The sequence below is a fragment of the Peromyscus leucopus genome, chromosome 11 (assembly GCF_004664715.2).
Source record: "Peromyscus leucopus breed LL Stock chromosome 11, UCI_PerLeu_2.1, whole genome shotgun sequence".
Classification (NCBI taxonomy): Eukaryota; Metazoa; Chordata; class Mammalia; order Rodentia; family Cricetidae; genus Peromyscus; species Peromyscus leucopus.
The window spans coordinates 10878008-10898872 of NC_051072.1; the positions used below are offsets into that span (position 1 = coordinate 10878008).

Genomic DNA, 20865 nt, shown 5'->3' on the forward strand with positions numbered 1-20865 from the left:
AGTGCAGCTGGGACAGACAGCAGATTAATTTTAGCCTTTTGGAACTTCTCTACATAGATTTCCAAAGTGGCTGAACCAGTTTACTCTCACATCAATAGTGACTAGCTTCCCCTTTCTCCACATCCTTACCAGCATCTGTTGTTAATTGCTTTATTGTACACAGCAGCTGGGCAGAAGATAATATCTGAAAGTAATTGCAATTTTCACTCCCCATTTTTTCAAGATATTAAATACATTCTAAAATATTTATTGGCTATCTTTATTTCTTCTTTTGAGAATGCTATTTTTAGATCCATAGTCCAGTTTTCAACTGTGCTATATGTTTTTCTAAATTTTTTATTTTGTAATTCTTTATTAAAACTGGATATTAATCTTCTATTGGTTGTATTTGATCCTCTACCACCCTGGGGTTCAATGGATACTTTACTACTTTTTTTTATTTAATTACTATTGTTATACACAGTAGAATAATATCTAATGCTGAGTCCCATTAGTGACTAACCATCTTAAGATTTATTTTTGTTAATTTTCTCATGTGCAGGTGTGTGTGTTTGTGTTTGTGTGTGTGTGTGTGTGTGTATGTGTGACATGTTTGTGAAGGTACACTCAGAGGTGAGACACAATTCCAGGATCCCCTATGAGCCACTAGCTGTGAGTAATGAAAACAAAAACTCAGACCTTCTTGAAGAGTAGCAGTGCCCTTAATAACCAGTTCATTTATCTGACTCCTTAATACTTATCCTTACCACTCACAGATAAGTGTGTCTTGTACTCCTCTTTAAAAAAAATTGTTTTGTAGTAGATGGAGAATATTAGTGTTACTCTTCTATTGCTGTAACAAAACACCATGACCAAGGCAACGTACAGAAGGGATGGTTTATTGGAGTTTCCATTTTAGAAGGAAAAGTCGAAAACCAACATAGCAGTAAAACATGTTAACGATCATTGTTCTGTTACGGCTGGGAACTCTTCTCTTGAACTAAAAGCATAGAGCAAAGAGCAAACTGGCAGTCGTGAGTTGTGTGGAAACTTCAAACCCTACCTCCTGAAAAACATTTCTCCCAGTAAGTCTACACCTCCTAAAATTACAGGAATAGCGCCACCAACAGGGACCAAGTATTCAAATGTCAGTGCCAGTGGAGGAATTCTCACTCAAAACTCCACATTCAACCTCGGGCCCTGTAAGCTCCTGGCAATATACATAATGCAAAATACATTTAGAATAACTTCAAAAGTTCTTCAAATCTCTTACAGTGTCATCACTGTTTAAAAGTCCAAAGTTTTCTTCTGAGACTCAATGAAATATCTTAATTGTACCTCCCTAAAAATCTAAAATTAAAGTACCTAGTTCCAACATAAAATTATACAGAATAAAAATTATTACTCCAAAATGCTAATGGTGGGCATAGAGAGGAGATATTGGGTAAATATTAAATCCTGTAGTTCCATGTCTGATGTCAAAGGACTAGAATGGTTCTGGCCATCAATCTTGGCTGCCTACAGTATACAGTTCTCTTTCTGGCTGGTCCCTTTCTTTTGTGCAGTTTTCTTTGTGTTGTAGAACATGAGTTGAAGATGTGTTATATTTGTTTATGTTGTGGAACAGTTGATTAATGATGCCAAGATGTGTTGTATTCTTTTATGCTGCATTTACTTAACTCCATGAAGTTGTGCTACTGTGCCTGTCTGAAACACCTGATTGGTCCAATAAAGAGCTAAACAGCCAATGACTAGGCAGGAGAAAGGACAGGCAGGACTAGCAGGCAGAGAGAATAAATAGAAGGAGAATGTGAAGATCAAGGAGCAAGAACAGGAGAAGAGACATCAGGGACCAGCCACCCAGCTACACAGAAAGCCATGGAATAAGAAGTAAAGAAAATTATATAGAATAGAGAAAGTAAAAGCCCACAGGCAAAAGGTTGATGGAATAATTTAAGTCAATAAAAGCTGACTAGCAGTAAGGCAAGCTAAAGCCAGGCATTCATAAGAAAGAATAAATCTATGTGGGAACTGGGTGGCAGTCCCCCAAAGAGCAAAGAGCAAAGTGTAAAATACCGCCAGAAACATATTGGCACACAAAAATGGAGGCCGTATTTTTTTGTAGGGACTGAGAAACCTGAAAAAAAAAAAGTGGACACACCTTTAAGAATTTCTGCTGGTCAGTTTCTGTTAACAATGGGCCCTTGAGCAGCCAGTACCTTAAGTAGGAACAAAAAAACAAAATAAAAAAATGCCTGCCACAGTACAGGGCACTGCTATTCCAGAACTTGAGGATTGAAGGCAGCTCCTGGTATCACACCACTGCCCAGGCTTATGCTTGGGTTTCATGACACTAGAAGCAGGTGGATCCAGTGGCCAAAGCTGCACAGATGTCCCTCCCATGCTACCCAGCAGTCTTTTGCTCATGCAGACAAAAAAAGACTAGAGATAGGTAATGAAGGCAGATCTAGATGGAAAAAACAAACAAACAAAAAACCTTCTAAACAATGTGCACAGACTTAAGAAAGAAATAGCTTATAGACAGTCATACAGAGAAATAATTTAATCATAATAAAGTCAAGTCATTAAAGATAGAAGTAAAATAATAAAAAAAAGAATAAGCCATGTAGAGATAGATAATACACAGGGAATATGGATCCTGTATGTTGCTGTAATGATCTTGAATTTTTTTTTGCTGATAATCAAACAGCTGCTAAGAGACATGGGATTGTAAGAGGGAGAGCTGAAATAAACCAGCCTAGATATTGTAAGAATACCTTAACTTTAAAATAAAACTCAAAAAATGCATTGCTTTGGAGAAGGGATTTTGGTTTTATTTCCACAAGAAATGGGAGGCTTTGGATTCCTTTAGGATTAATATGAATCCAGTTTGATCAGGGAATGCCTTGTGAAACTTGACAGGTGATATATATCAACAAAGGTTGCAGCTGGTCTTCACAGGACTTGGCCATTATCTTAATTTTACTCAGGTACCCCTAAAGATGCCTTTGTCCACAGAAAACAGGAAACGATCTAGAGAACATAACTCCCACATTCCCAAGAGATGAGGCAGGTGGTCTTTGGTTATTTGGTGTGTTATTAATATTTGTTACCATTAGGGGCATATAGTAATGTAGAATAAAAAGATAACTATTAATCTCAGACATTTTGCATTGACATGGATTTTGGTATATTGATACAAATTTTAAAGTTATTTTTGTTATACTGTATATATGATTGTACTCTTGTTTGATGTATTATGCTTATGCAGTTAATTTAAAAAAGACATGTATAATTAAGAAAAGAGGTTAATAGTTAATCTTAGATAATCAAACTTGTAGTCACATTGGGTTTGTTTCAAGATTAAACATCTATTTCAGCCAGACAGGTGGTCTTCAAACACTTCAAAGACCTATAGAATATGGCATTTAAAAATCTTGTGTTAACATAAGGATTTTCATAACAATGAGACACATCTGCTCCTGGCAGGACCACTTTTGTTGCATATATTGCTTTTAAAGTTAAAACTTTTCATTTTTTATTTAGACAGAAGGGGGTAAATGTTGCGGAATATTATTTTAAGATGTGCTGCATTTGTCCAAGCTGCTGAACAACTGTTTAATGATGCAATGATATGCTGTATTCTTTTACGTTGCATTTGTTTTACTCTGTAAAGCTGTGTTACATTGACTTTCTAAAGCACCTGGTTGGTCTAATAAAGAGCTGAATGGCCAATGACTAGGCAGTAGAAAGGATAGGCAGGTCTGGTATACAGAAGAATAAATAGAAGAATGTGAAGATCAAGGAGCAAGAAAAGGAAAAGAAGAAGAAGAAGACACCAGAGGCCAACCACCCAGTTACAAAGCAAGCCATGGAATAAGAAATAAAGAAAGTTATTTAGCACTTACTCAAAGCAGTTGCCTCTTCAACATCTTGAAGTCTCTATTACAAGCCAGATTTCTTTAACTTCCACAGTTTCACAGAATGGTCTCTCAGGTTCTGCACTCACAGACTCTACTGCCATATGGTTGAGTTCAGGATCTCTCTGAAACTGTTGAGGGAAATTCTAAAACCCCTCTGTTTAGATACATCATGACTCTAATGCCAGCATCTTGTGGACAACACTGCCATGTTTGGTCACCGGCTTGTGACAGACATTAGCCCCCATGATTCACATTTGAGCAGCATCTCTTTGTGTTCCTTTCTAGGAGCAGAGAATCCTTTAATCTTTTCTTTCACAAGACAGAAGCTTAGGTAGGTGGCATCTTTTCCTCAAGACAACTTTCCCATTATTACAGTACAGATGAAGTCTTTCCTTACACTACTTATTTATTTCAAACAATCCTGGGCTGGTGTTGAAAGCCTTTTTTTCTTCACACAGTAGATTTTATATTTCTTTATATCCTACTTTCTCCTTTTTGTTGTACATCTGTGTAAAAGTGACTTTTACAATCAGAGCATGAGGACTCTTCATGCTAGAGACCTTCCATTCCCAGTCTGCACACTTACTGTTGCCTTGCTGGCCTTCAAAGCCTGTTCTTATCTTCTTGAAGGTGCCTAGGATTTCATGATTATAGTTCTTATCAACCTATTGACCTTCAAAATCTGCTAAAGAATGTTATGTCTTAAAGTTATAGATATGCTTGGTAACTGTAGATAAGCTCTTTTGTCAGGTTTGACTGTGTTGTTTTACTTAGTTAGGATTCCTTACAGATCTCCAACATCTTGAGGTCTCCAACAATGGTAATTCTCATTGCAAAAAAGGTTTCCAAGGACTTGAAAACATAATTTCCCTTTGGAGAGATGCAAATAAAATGTATTTTTTGTCTAAGATTTATTTTTATTAGACTGTGTGTGTATGTAGTATATGCCTATGAGCATAGGTTCCAGTGGCGGCCAGTTGTCTCACTTGGGCCTGGAATTACAGGTGGTTGTGAGCTCCTGGGAATGGGTTCTGTATATCAAACTCAGGTCCTCTGCAAGAGCAGTAAGTGATCTTACTGCCAAGTCATCTTTCCAGCTGCCACAAGGAATTAAAAAAAAAAAGAGTGACTTTAATAGCCATTAAACAGAATCAGTATTAACCTGTCATGAAATCTCCTCTGCCAAAGATTAGTCTATTACTTTGAAATTTATCTTGGGGCACATTTATAGGTCCAAGGAAGAAACACTTTGACAAAACATTTTGACACTTTGTCAAAAATATTATAAGGGTCTCTATCTCAGTTACTGAGATTGTTTCTGCTCTGAACAGGTTTTGATCAGGGCCTCCCAAGTCCATGTAGCTATTGACTTCCAGGTTCTTGCTACAATGGCCCATTAAGATCTGCTTATAGTTTTCAATCACCCATCTAGTCCAAGGTTCCAAAGTTTTCTGCATTCATTCAAAATTGTGGTGGTATTGTGTTCTCCAAAATATTGTGTACTCTAATAAATTTATCTGGGGTCAGAGAACAGACAGTCACTAAATACAAAGGCTAGAAAATGGTGGCACTCACACCTTTAATCCTAGCATTCCAGAGATAGAAATCTCTCTGGATCTCTGTGAGTTCAAGGCCACATTGGAAATAGCCAACCAAGCATGGTGATACACACCTTTAATCCCAGAAAGCCAGCCTTTAATCCCAGGGAGTGGTGGTAGAAAGAAGAAAGATATATAAGGCATGAGGACAAGAAACTAGAAGCATTTGGCTGGTTAGGCATTTGGCTGGTTAAGCATGTGGCTGGTTAAGCTTCAGGCTTTTGAGCAGTAATTCAGCTGAGACCCATTCCGGATGAGGACTCAGAGGCCTCCAGTCTGAGGAGACAAGACCAGCTGAGGATCCGGCGAGGTGAGATAGCTGTGGCTTGTTCTGTCTCTCTGATCTACCAGCATGGACCCCAATAACTCACCTCGGGTTTGATTTTATTAATAAGAACTTTTAAGATTCATGCTACATCTGGCGCCCAACGTTCGTGTTACGAATTCATGAAAAAGCTGTTTGCATGTGGCCTTGTGAGCCCCAGCTCAGGCCCAAGCTACACTCAGCCGGTTGTGGTGGCGGTTGGATTTGCTGAAGGAGGCAGAGGCAGGAGGATCCCGAGTTTGAGGCCGGCCTAGGAGGTTTGGGAGAAGCTTTGGCCCAGACTGAGCCACAAACAGTGGTGGGACCATGGAAGCAGTGGCTACTGCTCCATGTTGCCAGCTCCTTCTCATCGTGTTGGTAACTGCGATGATGCTGCTACCAGGGACGAAGGGTTTACTGCTGCTGGTTCAGAGAAGAATTGCCAGGACCATCGTGTTACAAGAAAGCATTGGCAAAGGTCAGTTTGGAAAAGTTTGGCAAGACAAATGGTGGGGAGAAATTGTTGTGAAGATTTTCTGTTCTAGGGAAGAATGTTCATGGTTCCGAGAGACAGACATTTATCAGACTATGATTGCTCCAAACCACAGAGGAGGCAAAAAAAAAAAAAAAAATCTGCAGGAAACCATGACCATGCCTAACAGTGACTTTGAAATCTTCAAAAAGATAACAGGATCCTACAACGATGATTCCACATGGACTATGATAAAGCCATTAAGCGGATTAACACCATGGAAAAATCGACTTTGGACTACAAACTGATCAGAACAATTTTGAGAGGACTAGTTGAGAAGATCCAGCCTGACAGACTACTTGAACAAGGACTTGAAACAAGCCCTGAACTTTCCTTTTATGCAGAGACTGGACAAATGATACAGGACTTGAAAATTAACCCAAAAATTTTCTTTTCAAGATTCCCTAAAGATATCTTCACCCCTAGAAAGCAAAAAGAATAAGAGAATATAGATATGAGATAGATCATCGAATCTACTCTGAGAAAAAAGATAAAGAAATAATAGGATAAATAGGTAGATCACTGAATCTACACTGAAGAAAAAGGGGAAGATATAAAAATGACAAAAGGTAGACTAATGAATCTATTATGAAAAGAAAAAAGAGAAAATATGGTAATGATAAGATAAAAAGGGAGATTATGGAATCTACTTTTTAAAAGGAACTACTTGTTTTAAATAAGATAAGTAATGAAAATTTTTTGGTCTGAGTTTATCAGATGTTACTGGATTGGACATTGTTAATATATATAATGGAGTTTTTTGTCTGGATCTGTCAAATGTAAATGGACTAGACATTGTTAATGTAATCTTGACTGTATAATGCATATACTTATTAAAGATAGTTTTTCTCGTATTAGTTATAAGCTTTTTTAATTTTAGACAAAAAGAGAGGAAATGTGGTGGTATTGTGTTCCCCAAAATATTGTGTACTCTAATAAATTTATCTGGGGTCAGAGAACAGACAGCCACTAAATACAAAGGCTAGAAAATGGTGGCACTCACAACTTTAATCCTAGCATTCCAGAGATAGAAATCCCTCTGGATCTCTGTGAGTTCAAGGCCACATTGGAAATAGCCAAGCATGGTGATACACACCTTTAATCCCAGAAAGCCAGCCTTTAATCCCAGGGAGTAGTGGAAGAAAGAAGAAAGATATATAAGGCGTGAGGACCAGAAACTAGAAGCATTTGGCTGGTTAGGCATTTGGCTGGTTAAGCATGTGGCTGGTTAAGCTTCAGGCTTTTGAGCAGTAATTCAGCTGAGACCCATTCCGGATGAGGACTCAGAGGCCTCCAGTCTGAGGAGACAAGACCAGCTGAGGATCCGGCGAGGTGAGATAGCTGTGGCTTGTTCTGTCTCTCTGATCTACCAGCATGGACCCCAATAACTTACCTCGGGTTTGAACAAAACAAAACAAAAAAACAAAAAACAAACAAACAAACAAAAACTAGCAAGGCCAAGTTTGTCACATCAATACCAAAGATTCTGGCACCAATTTCTGAATTAATTAATTTTATATTGCTGTGATAAGCACCAGAACTAAGAGAATGTATAGAAGAATGACTGTCTATGGGATAACATGCCCAAAGAGATAAGAGTTCATCACTATCACTGTTATATAGGGAAGCATGCTAGCAAGCAAACAAGGTGACTAGAACAGTTGAGAGTGGCCAACTTGAGCCACAGGAAGGAAACAGACATGGAATGGTGCCTGGATGTGAAACCTCAAAACCTACTCCCAGCGACACACTTTCCCCAGCAAGGTCACAACTACCAAGGCTCTTCAAACAGTAGCAACAAACACAAGCAGAAACCAAGTATTCACATGTTTGAGCCTAGGGAGGACTTTTGTTCAAACAACTACAATTATAGAAAGGTCCAGCTGATGAAAATGCAGAGAGAAAATGACTATGGGATGCCCATCCCTAGTAAATATATTTGCAACTGAATCACTATGCAGAATACCTGGGAAACACCATAGAGCACGGAATAGGAATTCTGTAAAACCCAGAGGATCACAGGTATTCTGACAGCTTGTACTTTCTTTGTATGACAGGGAAGCTAATTAAGGAAATATTACCAATATGGTTGACTAACCATAACCTGAACCATGACACCATCACTTTATATTCTAACATAAAAATGGGAAACCTCACAAGGCCTCATTTCCTGCTTATGATCTGTACTTAACTAATGACTGCTGGTAGGAAGAATAAATGTTCCCCATGGATAATTCGTCTAATTGGTTATCTAAAACCAAATGATCAGAATTAAAAACATACACATACAAACAACACTAAATGGATTCAGAGGTTTTATTTATATTAAAAGAGAGTTTCAATCATGTAAAAGGAATTGTAAGAAATGGAACTGATGTAAATACATATCCACATATATTATAATATGTATGTAAGTACACATAAATGATATATATATATTTTAAAAATATATGCATACTTCTGATTTGGAGATTTACTCTCAAGTATTACTAGATCCATCTACTGTTAAAGTTCCCTTTTCTCATTGCTACATTCTATGCCCAAGAATAACCTACTTCAAAACACTATGCTGTATTCAGAAAACAATTAACAAAGGATACACAGAAATTCTGATTTTGGAAAAATAACAAGGACTTCTGGGAAATCAAAAATGGCTGCTTTTAAGGTTTCAGAGTAAACATTTTGTTCATGTAGTCTGATATAATTTTCTTCAACATAAGAGATAATTGTTACTGAGAATAAAGTCATATGAAGGCACAAAGGCAAACAATAAAGATAAACCACCCACTATACTGAATTATGTGTGTCCTATACTTACAAGTTTCTAGAATTCTGTAAAGCACATTTTTTACAAAATCATATGTCCTTCATTATTATTATATTTTCCCTTTTAATTTATTATTTTATTTTTATCTTTAAGTTAGAATATGGAATATTAGATCTTGTTAAGGCAGTTTTGAACAAAGTCTTTTTTTATCCTTTCTACTTATCTCCCTCCTCCTTTCCCCACTGAAACTCTTTCTGTAAATCCCCCCCATAGATGCCACGTGCCACCTGTTCTTTTGTCTCTTTCCACCTTCCTCAGCTCCTCTTTTCTCCCTCTCTTGATCTCTTTTCCAGGGCTGTGTTCACCCACATTTATTCTCCTGTGTATACACATACATATGTACATTACAAGCTAAGATGTACATATTATAAAGACCATGGAGGTTTTGCCCAAATTTGGTCAACTTGCCTAAATTACTTTTCAGATTCAGTCCTTTCCTTGCAACTTTCATAATATAGTTTTCTTTAAAGCCAAAAAATTCCCTTTATTTTTTCTCAACCCACTAAATCCACTAATTCCAATTAAGACTCCCTGTATACACCTAGAAGTGACATACCATCTGCTGGAGTATGGACAGCTTATTATCAGCAATTAGCTAGAGAAAGTTGACTTTTATATTGGTATGTTTGCGACTTTTCTCTAATAATATGAGTCTTCGTTACTATGGGATATTAAGATATAAGCAATTACCACTCAATACTTGATCAAGATACAACTCAACATAAAGAAATTACACTATGCCGGGCATTGTTGGCGCACGCCTTTAGTCCCAGCACTCGGGAGGCAGAGGCAGGCGGATCTCTGTGAGTTCGAGGCCAGCCTGGTCTACCAAGTAAGTTCCAGGAAAGGCGCAAAACTGCACAGAGAAACCCTGTCTCAAAAAAAAAAAAGAAAGAAATTACACTATTACATAGAGTGTAATTGATGAGGATTATTATAACTTTTTTCATTTAGTGTTCTTACGAGTCAGTTATGATAGATTTACAAAGATGTTATGATATTCAGATTAGAGGGAGCTAATATTGCTTAGGATAAAGACAGTTGATACTAACATGGCAAGTTAAATAATGAGGGGAAAATGAATTGAGTTCAACTCAGTATGAACTGGTGCAAAATACTAGAGCTCACGTACCTAACAAAGTATATCACTAATTACTACTACTACTACTACTACTACTGCTACTACTACTACTAGTACTACTACTACTACTACTACATGGATGCAGTGAAAAAATAACATTTTCCCATATGTCAGGTTTACTGGGAAGTCTAGGTATCTAGGTGACATTTCTAAAATTAAATATTGATGAATCATTTAAGTTAAAAATCACAGTGGGAACAAAATCATATATTTTTGTGTCTATGATAGGTTTTTTTTTTTTTTTTTTGCTTTGTCTTTTAACATGCCAGGTTTTGACTTTGATCCTGTCCATGACAGACACACCCAACTGTAGAAATAACAGGAATTTCACTGTTACACTGGAGCCTTCCATTTAACATGGAATAAATGAAGACCCTGCGGAGTTGGTTGTTTTAAGTTGTCTGATGTCTCTTAAAGAGATATTTTAAAGCTCTCATGCACAGCAGTTATCTATGTGATCTTAATTGTTACCAGGATCTTTGCTGATAAAATCAAGTCAAAGAAAGGTCATCATGGCAAGGTCTAGTCAAGATCACTAATGCCTTTAAAAGAAGAAAGAGATAACCCATTATTGTGGTGGAGGTTTTCAGAGGCGTGACTTGTAAAATAAATCACCAAAACGTGTTAGTGAAATAGGTGTTAGCGAGAGAACATAACTTCATAGGTTCTATTCTGGAGCATTTAGAAAAAAAAATGGCCCTATTAACATCTTGAACTTAATATTTTAATTTCAAGAAATAGACAAACCATTGAATTTCCATTAACTAATGAGTGAATATACAGAATGTTCATTCTCCTGACTGACTTAAGTATTTCAAGAATGGGCATGTATTAAAAGTTTTCAATTTAGAAATTTTAAATAGGCACAATTTATGATATACTTAATGTAGTTCAAAACAGCTGTAAATGGACAAGAAGTGATTGCTTTTTACAGGTTATAAAGAGAGAAGAAAAGAGAATTTGGCAATTATAAAATTCAAAAGTGAAATTCAGGCACTTACCAAAAAAAAAAAAATTTTTTTTAGATACTCCTTGTACTAAGACAACATCTGCATACTTTAACATTTCATTGAAAACTCCCAAGTATTAATGCTCCCTTATAATTCGATGTCTGAAAGAATGGCATGAAGTACAAGATTCCCAGAACTTTTCATGATAAATCATTACTTCTTTTTTGCTTGTTATCTCTTCACCTAAATTAAATCTATTCCAAGGAACATAGCATTGGGGGCACTTATTTACAAGTATTATATACTAGTATATATAGTATGAATATCACATGTATAATACACAGGTAATATATAGTATACAAATATGTTTTTTAAAGCTAGGTTGTGAATTAGTAGCAGACAATGCAGTGTTTAAAGAAAAACATTTTTAAATGTAAGTTTCCACAAGCTTTTTTAAATCATCTTCTATGTAAATAAATAGTTTGTAATTGAAATAATGTAACAAAACTAGTCAAAGTTTTTAAGCTTTTTCTATAGTTTTATTTACTTTCCTTATGTTAGTTACATCTACTAGAAGTCAATAAGATTATAATCTCATTTTAGCACATATATTTTTCTACCAGGAATTCAACATCTATCATAATCTTCCTAGGATTTTATTTATTTATTTATTTATTTGTTTGTTTGTTTATATTTTTAATTTTAATTTTATCTTATTATTTTGTTGTTGTTTTTGTTTTTCGAGATAGGGTTTCTCTGTGTAGCTTTGTGCCTTTCCTGGATCTCGCTCTGTAGACCAAGCTGGCCTTGAACTAATAGAGATCTGCCTGCCTCTGCCTCCCAAGTTCTGGGATTAAAGGCATGCACCACCACCATTTATAGAAATTGGAAAAATTGACATTTTTTATGCATTGTTCATTTGTGAGTTATCTCAGTTTCTACCTAAGAATAATCTGCCTTTGAAGAAATAATTTGTATTATTTCCTTCCAAATACCACCTGGTGTACAGATTAGTCCCATTTGCAAATGTTTTTCCATGATCCAGGACATATAGAAAGATAGCTTTTCTTTTTAACTAACATTAAACTATATCATATTTATGACTCCAGTTATCAGATAATTGTTATGGGACCATCACAGCTAATGTAAAACTTAGTATTCAAGTTAATCTTTGAACCAGTATACTTAGGATCTGTAAAGTCATAATGCAGTTAATTTTCATGTACAACATGAAGTTATGAACTTTCTTATAATTCAATTTTCTGTTTTGCATGATAAGTCTCATAAATAAAAAGAAAAATGAATTTTGGTATGGTATTTGGAGTGAGCTGTCTGTCATAATCTTGGGCACTGAACACTTGGTCTCAAATTGGTGATTCTGTTTATGGAGGCGAGGAAGCACAGCATTGTTGAAGGGTGTGCATACCTGAAGGAGGCTTTATGGATTAACTGGCTTTTGGCCCCCACCGATCTCTTTCACTAATGTATGTTTGTGTTTCAAGATGTGAGCCCTTGGCACTCAGCTTCCAATTTCATTTGCTGTTAAGACTTAATCAAAATAATGGAGGTAGATTCTTATTCCTCTGGAATCATAAGTCCCAAATACCTTTCCTTATATAAGATGCCTTCCTATGATATCATATAACAGATATAAAATGTATTTACTATAATAAGTATATTTTACTTTATATTTGAGAATTAAACCACACTGGCAACTAAGTTTTCTGGCAAAAATACTTGTACATTTTGTTCAACCACATAAAGTTTATTGTAGAAGTTTATTGTAGTCAATATCCTTCAAAGAATATATTTTTTGTTGATTTGGATAGCTAGGGTAGCTAGTGTAATAAAGGATTAACTGAAGAAGGCAAACATCTTCCATCAAATTACACTCTATTGCTTTGAAAAAATATCAAATATCTTATAATGTAAGTTTGGTTATAAGAAGCATATCTAATATTTGTTCTGAACATTACAAATCCTTCAATACATTCAGAGGCAACAAATATCTGCAGCTTTTGTTGTTGTTGTTGTTTATTTGTTTGCTTGAGAATGTTTTGAGTCAAAAAGTTGTTCCTATATTATACAGGCTGAATCATGTTCCAGATCATATTGGAATTCTGTTTTATGTTATGTGTATACATAAGTATATTTAATAACAATGCCAGAACACTTAATCATAAAACTCAGAGAGTTATATTACTAACTGAAACACAAGAAGAAGGTAAAATACATATTTTTTTTTACTTTATAATGGTTAAATTATTTAACTTGACAGAATTCAGCAAATGGAATGATACTATTTCAAGAAAGATATTGCTGAATTTCACAAAGAATATTTGGTAGTTGTGTCTGGTTGATGTTCTGAGTTATTGTTCTATTTTCTGAATGTAGAACATATATGTGTTGTTTATGTACATGTATACATATATATATGCACAAACATATGCATACATATATATGTATATGCTTAAATTTATGCATGTTTACATATATTCATGTATATATGTATTCATACACACACACACATATATATATACACATATATGCACAATTATAATATGTATTTTACGATGGCTAGTACTGTCTGTGTTCATCTCAATGTTATCATTTTAAAAATATTTTGTTTTAAATAAAATAATGGCACACTTTGTTCTTTGAAGAAAAAAATCAATGTTAAAAATAAATAGATAATTTATAGCTGGATAATTCTTATTAGTAGATGATCTCATTTAATACATTTGTCATTGTAGCAGTATAATTACTAGAATGGTATTTAAATAGATGTAGCATCATATTGCTTTCTGAATATCTATATTTATACCCATAGACAAATTCTACTCTCGAATAAGATTAGGGAAGCCACACTTCTCAATGAATGGCAGTGAACACAGAGACATAGAGCTGCCCTAAAATAATGACAATAAGTATGCTTGAAATCATGACCAAACAAGATAAATATAGCACCCTCTATAAGACTTAGGAATCCTTGCAAGAATTATGTAAGAGCTGCAAGAAAGGGAGAAAGGCTAGGCGTTGCTATCCCCTAGGCAAAACACAAATGTTGCAGTAAAGAACTTGCAGCTGCTGCCGTTATTTCACTGCGTCTGCAAAATACTGGCCCTGACAGCAATTAGTCAAGGGTGTGTGAAGAGAATTTATAGTGCACTACCCTTTAACATTGAACTGGAAATTATTAATACATTGTTTATTAAGAGAGTGCCTATCTTCTGTTTTGTGCCTACTAATGAGTTTCCCAGGATCCAAAGAATAGTTTTAAACCCATAATTACACACATAGTCCTGCGTAAACTCACAAATATGAAAACTGGACTTGTAGGAAAGAGAGTTAGTAAAACTTCTGGGAAAGAGAAGAAAGAAATGTAAATGAGTGTCATCAAGATATTCTATATTTAATTAATACACTTTTTAAATTAAAAAAGTAAAACTAAGAAACTAACTTGTTAATGAAAGCATAACAATTCAGAATTTAATTCAATGTGATTTTTTATTGATATATATTTCGCTACTTTCTACAACATCTAAGTTACAATACCATTCTCATCATTTTGGTTACGAACCTTGACCATTAGTGGCTCAGCCCTCTTTCCTGCCCAATGACAATTCTTAAAATTTTGCTAAATAAAAAGTATTTATTTATGTTGTGATTAAAAAGTACAAAGGTGGCAATATGTAGAATTACCACAGTGCATACTTTAATTAAAGAAATATGTATGATTAACATAGAAATAATCGATCCATAAAATATAATCTTTATTGTTTATTTATATTTTCTGTAACTTGGTGATTTTAAAATGAAAATACAATGTCCCAAGTCATCGTCTGTGTTAGTCCTTCTTTAGAGAGCCCTGTGTTAACTTTTTTCATCAATGACATCTCTTTCAGAGACTGGAAACTCCCGAGATATAAAGAATGAGGAGACTCAGCAGAAAGCCTGAGCAGGAATTCTTTATTTACCATCTTCATCCCTAGTGACCAAGTCTGTGATCCAGCTCACTGAAGCTTTTAAGAGGGGATTGTGTATTCCCTGAGCAGCTATTGCCGAAGCTGGGCAATGAAAACAGTGATTGAATAGAATAAAGACTATTCGCATGTATCATAATCAGAAAGTTTCAGACCATTTTTAGTCCTTTATAGTTTCTTCAATCTATGAAATATGTGATTTCAGTTCATGTATTACTTCATGTGAATTGGTTCTGCTTTTCCAGAATTAAATGAACAAAAACAAAACCAAATAGCCAAAAAAACAAAAAACAAAACAAAACAAAACAAAAAAAAAACACCATTATATTCAAGCCAAGGGGAACCTCATTTCTACATCAGCTCAGTTTCCTTTGTGAAAAATTTTCTTAGCTCTTTAGAGATAAATCCTGAGGATGATCAATAACTGCTTGAGGTAAAGAAGTATATTAGAGGTGTAAATTTTGGTTTTTCTAAAATTTACTAACTTTACTATAAAATAGTTCTTAAAACAAAGCAAGCATGTATCATTTGTCATGCCCAGATCATAAATGATAAATAGCTGATTTTATAGAACACACAAATAATGATCATAATAATGAACATAAACCATGTCCATTAAAAAGGTAAACAGAAAAATCTGAGAATGAACATGTAGGTTTAAAGACAATATGATGTAACATGCCACATATTGCAAGTTCTAATATTTCATTTCTTCTGATTTTATAGTAAGATACAAGCCTAAACGTTTTCTGCATCTTTTAGAATCCTACATTTTTCCTGATTAAAATTATATAATAGTCAAATGATATGGAAACATGAAAACCTTGCTGTCTTATATTTATGCAAACAAATACAATGTTTAGGGCATCTATTTTCAACTCACAGAGTGTAGCAAAAAGACAGACAGACAGGTAAGCATGTACCCACTCACAGACACAAAGACACATACACAAACATACGTATACGGTGATTTATGATGTGCTAATAAAAGGAATGAAAACCATTCCATAATCCATGTATCTTTTGGAAATATCAGCTGATTTGAGAGTTTGAATTTTTCTTACCATTGTAGACCAACAAGCACTCACGTAAAACAAATCACTGTGTGACTTCTCTGTATGCCATTAAAATGCAATAAAATGTTTCCTGCAGTCTCATGCCATTGAAGAAAAGGAAAAAAGATTGCATTGATGTAACTGACCTGAACACCATTTGTTTTCTGGAACATATCCATATGCAAGCAGCCAGAGCTTTTGCTGCAGTTTGTATGTTTGATATACAAGGCGTTGCATAAGCAAAAAAGCATTTCACAAGGTCAGAAATGAAACGCTTCTGAGCCCGCTGTTAGCATTCAGCAGAATTTACTGCAGATATTCTGGGATCATATTTTTTATTCTGTCACTGTGGATAAGATGACAGGCAACCTACATAGAAAGTGAAGGCATAGATTCTTTTTCTGAAGGAATAGACTTTGCAATATAAAAAGAATGGAGTTGCCATCCCCAGTCAGGATCTCGCTGAGACGCTTCCTCTCAGACAGCTGAAATATTTGACTGCAATAGAAATCATTTATGAGGATTTGAGTGTGTCTCTGAGAATAAGTGTGCCTGTTAAAAACCTGGGAAATCACGTTGATTTGTAATCAAACTCCTTCACTGAATGTGAGTATTTCTGTTTTATCTATAACTTAACAAATGTGACTAGCAATACAAAATACATGAGATATGAATCTTGATTTATTTTTTATGCTTCTGCTGATCAGAGCATTTGTAGCTCAGGCTATACCTAGCATCACTCAGTTCTAATTTCACAGGACCTGAATAGGTAAATCATGACATCTTGATATCAAGAAGGAGACACGTAAATAAAAGTTACACAGTGTGTAGTAAGAAGAAAAATATCTACTAAATTTTATTTTTAAAAAAATCTTTCTATAACAATCTAAAATTATAATTCTACTTTGAAGTTTTAATAAATGATGCATAAATCACAGAATTATTGACATTAACCAAGTGTGCTTTTGTTATGTGTTTCCATGTGCACACACTGTGTAATCAAGTCCAATATATTATCTCCACAAATAGTTCTAACTACTTTATGGAAAATATGTGCTCTATTTTTTAATATAGCATAGGCTCAATGATGCTGCCCAATAGCACACTAAAGCTTCATGCTTTTATCAACATTCAGCTTGACACTCACTAGTCAGCTTTCTCTAGCCACTCTGTCTCAATTGCTTTCTCCAATTTCTAATAAAACTCATTCTACTTCAGTTTTCATGGAGACAATTTCTTAAAAATTCCATACCTGAGAGTATGCAACATCTGTCATTTAATGTCTGACACATATCACATAGCATTGTGGTCTATCTATCAATCCATGTTGCTTGAAAAATTCATTATTTTTCAGGCATATGTAATATTTTGTTCTGTATGCATATCACATTTTCTCTATTCCTTCATGACAGATGGACTCAGATTATTTCATTTTTTCTTGTCTATTGTGAATGATAATGCAGAGATCACTATGGTGTAGTTATACATTTTATATACTTTACAATTTTACTTTACTTGGATACACCTGCAGAAATAAAATTGCTTGATTATGGGCTAGATCTATTTTCAAAATTTTAAGGAACTTATATACTATTTTTCTTAGTATCTGAACTAATCATCAATCCAACAACAGTGCCATAGATTTCCTAAGACTTATTATATTCATTCTTCCTCATTGCATCTTACTGATGTCACATGCAGATTAGTGATTATTAATATCATTTAATAAACCAGTCAGTCATTTCCATGTACTCTATTGATAAGTATCTATTTACTCATGTTTTCCATTTTCAATAAGACTGATTGCCTTGTTTGCTAAGTTAGAGTGTTCTCTGTACAGTATAAATTATAATCTCTGGTATGGTGAGTTTTATTAATAGAAATTAAAAAAAACATATACAAAGGCATTCACACATGCTGCTGAGTAAATATATATATATATATATATATATATATATATATGCACAGAACTATGTATACATTGAATACTGATTTCTACTCAGAAACAAATAGTGTAGATCCATTTCAGCAGATTCAGATTATATGTAATTTAATTTACCTATCTACTACTTTTCCTCCTTGACCAAATGAGTTACCACAGTATCCAGAGGGTAAGAATTTTCAACTATGAAAAATCACATGGGTAAGTATTAGGGTTAACAGATCCTAATGGCTGGGCAGTGAGCAAGATCCATATTTGTGGATTTTGTTGACAGACATTTCACAGTCAGACTAAGTAGGCATAGGAAAATAGCTACTTCTGAGATACATACTAAAGAAAAGTCACTCACACTTCTATATCTACATTTTATGATTCTCAAATTCTTTTTTTTGTTTGTTTGGTTTTTTTTTTTTTGTTTTTTGTTTTTTTTTTGTTTTTTTTTTTTGTTTTGTTTTAGATACAGGGTCTCTCTGTGTAGTTTTGGTGCCTGTTCTGGATCTCACTCTGTAGACCAGGCTGGCCTCAAACTCACAGAGATCCACCTGGCTCTGTCTCCTGAGTGATGGGATTAAAACTGTGCACCACAATTGCTGGTCTCTCAAATTCTCTTACCTGCTCATTTATTGTTTGTTTTGAATTAGACATTTTTCTTTAATGTTGACAATATTTCTAGTCATATAGTAGAAATATTTTCATTTTCTTCTCATGATTCTTGAATCCTCTCAAGTTTTCTCAAATTTTTATCTAATAGCGGATGTCAGATCAAGGCCCCAGATGAAGAAATTTACCTATTTTTGGTAAACTTTATTCCAGATGAAATATAGAATCAATTTTATATTTGTTCATATATTACTCAATGTCTTAACAACTCATTTAAAATTTAATACACTTTTTATTTCTACTTTACAAATAGTTAATTTTATACTGGTTATTTTATTTATTATGACAGAAGAAGCTACTGTCCAAAGGCATACAATCAGTAACAAATCACAGTCAAAGCAGGAATCAAAGAAGTTTAGGTAAAAAATTCTATTAGTCACAGTTACACATGACATCTTCAGTGGCCTATAAAACATTGATTTTTCTAAACATGCAAGGTCCCTGATCTGAGGTGCTGTCTATTAGAAAGTCAGATGCACTCAGTGGCAGCAACAAGAAGACTTCCCAAGGACAGGAACAAAATAAAACAAATGTTATTCCCATGGGTCTCATTTTTCACACTTTTGAAATAAGCCTAAAATCCCTAACTCATTAAATCTATTTTTACTGAAATTAAATGAGATCACAGAAGAACATAGATTTGAAATCTAATTTAAATTTTTCATATTTAAAAATGTTATAGCACTGGTAGCATGGCAGGAAGACACAGTAGATATTAACCTATATATTAAATGTATAGATTCTATGTAGTCTGTCCTAATAGTTAGAAGAGGCATTGGATGGTGATGAGATTGCTCAGTGTGTAAGTATCTTTGGCAGGCAAGCAAACGGACCTGAAAATAATTCACTAGGACCCACATCAAAGTCAGGTGTGGCTGCACATGACACCAACCTAGCTTTAGGTACACTGCAGGACCATGACACAAGGAAATAAGGCAGAGAATGATAGAGTAGAACATTCAGCATCTTCCTCCAGTCACCATGGTATACAAATGCACTCACCACCCTCAACAAAACAAACAAACAGATAATCAAACAAACAACCCTCAAAGACAGAGCAACAGAGTTCACGTTGAAATAAATTGACAAAAACAGGCGAAAAGAGGTCTGTACAAAGGATGTGAAGGTACTTGTTTCTGCTTTCATAGTCTGATTACCAGTTCTTTTTTAAAATTATTACTCTACCCATAATAATTTTGCAATACATAAATATATTCTCAAAATTGGGAGATTATAATCATAATACACTTCTGGGGATATCTTTCTGTATGTTGTGAATATGTTGTTCTGATTGATTGACAAATAAAATGCTGATTGGCTGGTAGCCAGGCAAGAAGTATCCTGCCTTAGCCTCTCTAGTAGTAGATCCCAGGTGTGTGCTACCACACCCAGCTCTAAGGCAGCTAGAGCTGATGAAAATTGGGAAAATGTGCTGTCCTGTAGAAAAAACTTGAGCAGCTTTCACATTTGGTATTCATTACTCTAGAATGGGTCTCTCAGACACTTATGGATTGGGTGCAAACATTCAGGGTTAGTGCATATCCATATAAATACAGCAACGAAAATTGGGACAATCAGAGAAGAGAATTCTGGGAAGTAGAAGGCTGAGTCAGGAGACACTACCAGCTGCTACCACCATGAGAAGCAAGATGTGAAGACAGAACTGGGAAAAGGTACCAAGCCACATTCTAAACATAAATAAAAATTATGGGTTAATTTCAGTGTAGGAGTTAGCTAGCAAAAAGCCTGAGCCATTAGGCCAAACAGTTTTAATTAATTTTAGCATCTGTGTGTTTATTTGGGTTTGAGCATCTGCAAGCCAGGTGGGACCAGGAAAATTTCTGGCTACAATACACAATATTTTTTTTAAATATATCACATTAAAGAATGGATTTCAGGGTGACATTTTCATGTATGTGTATCACTGTTCTGCGCTCCTATTGCTACCTACTTATTCAGTCATAGTTTCCT

General features: G+C 34.8%; 1 protein-coding gene across 3 annotated transcripts in view; it reads right to left on the minus strand.

Annotated features, from left to right (window-relative positions):
- Cdh18 (cadherin 18) overlaps positions 1-20865 on the minus strand; it is an 886990-nt gene that overhangs the window by 651930 nt on the left and 214195 nt on the right. Inside the window, exon 1 of one of the 3 annotated variants that reach the window (XM_028868183.2) lies at positions 16439-17042. The exons of the other annotated variants lie outside the window; for them this stretch is intronic. The gene's annotated coding sequence lies outside the window, so the exon portion shown is untranslated. Of the gene's footprint in view, positions 1-16438; positions 17043-20865 lie in introns of those variants that run through there. 3 annotated transcript variants of the gene reach the window in all.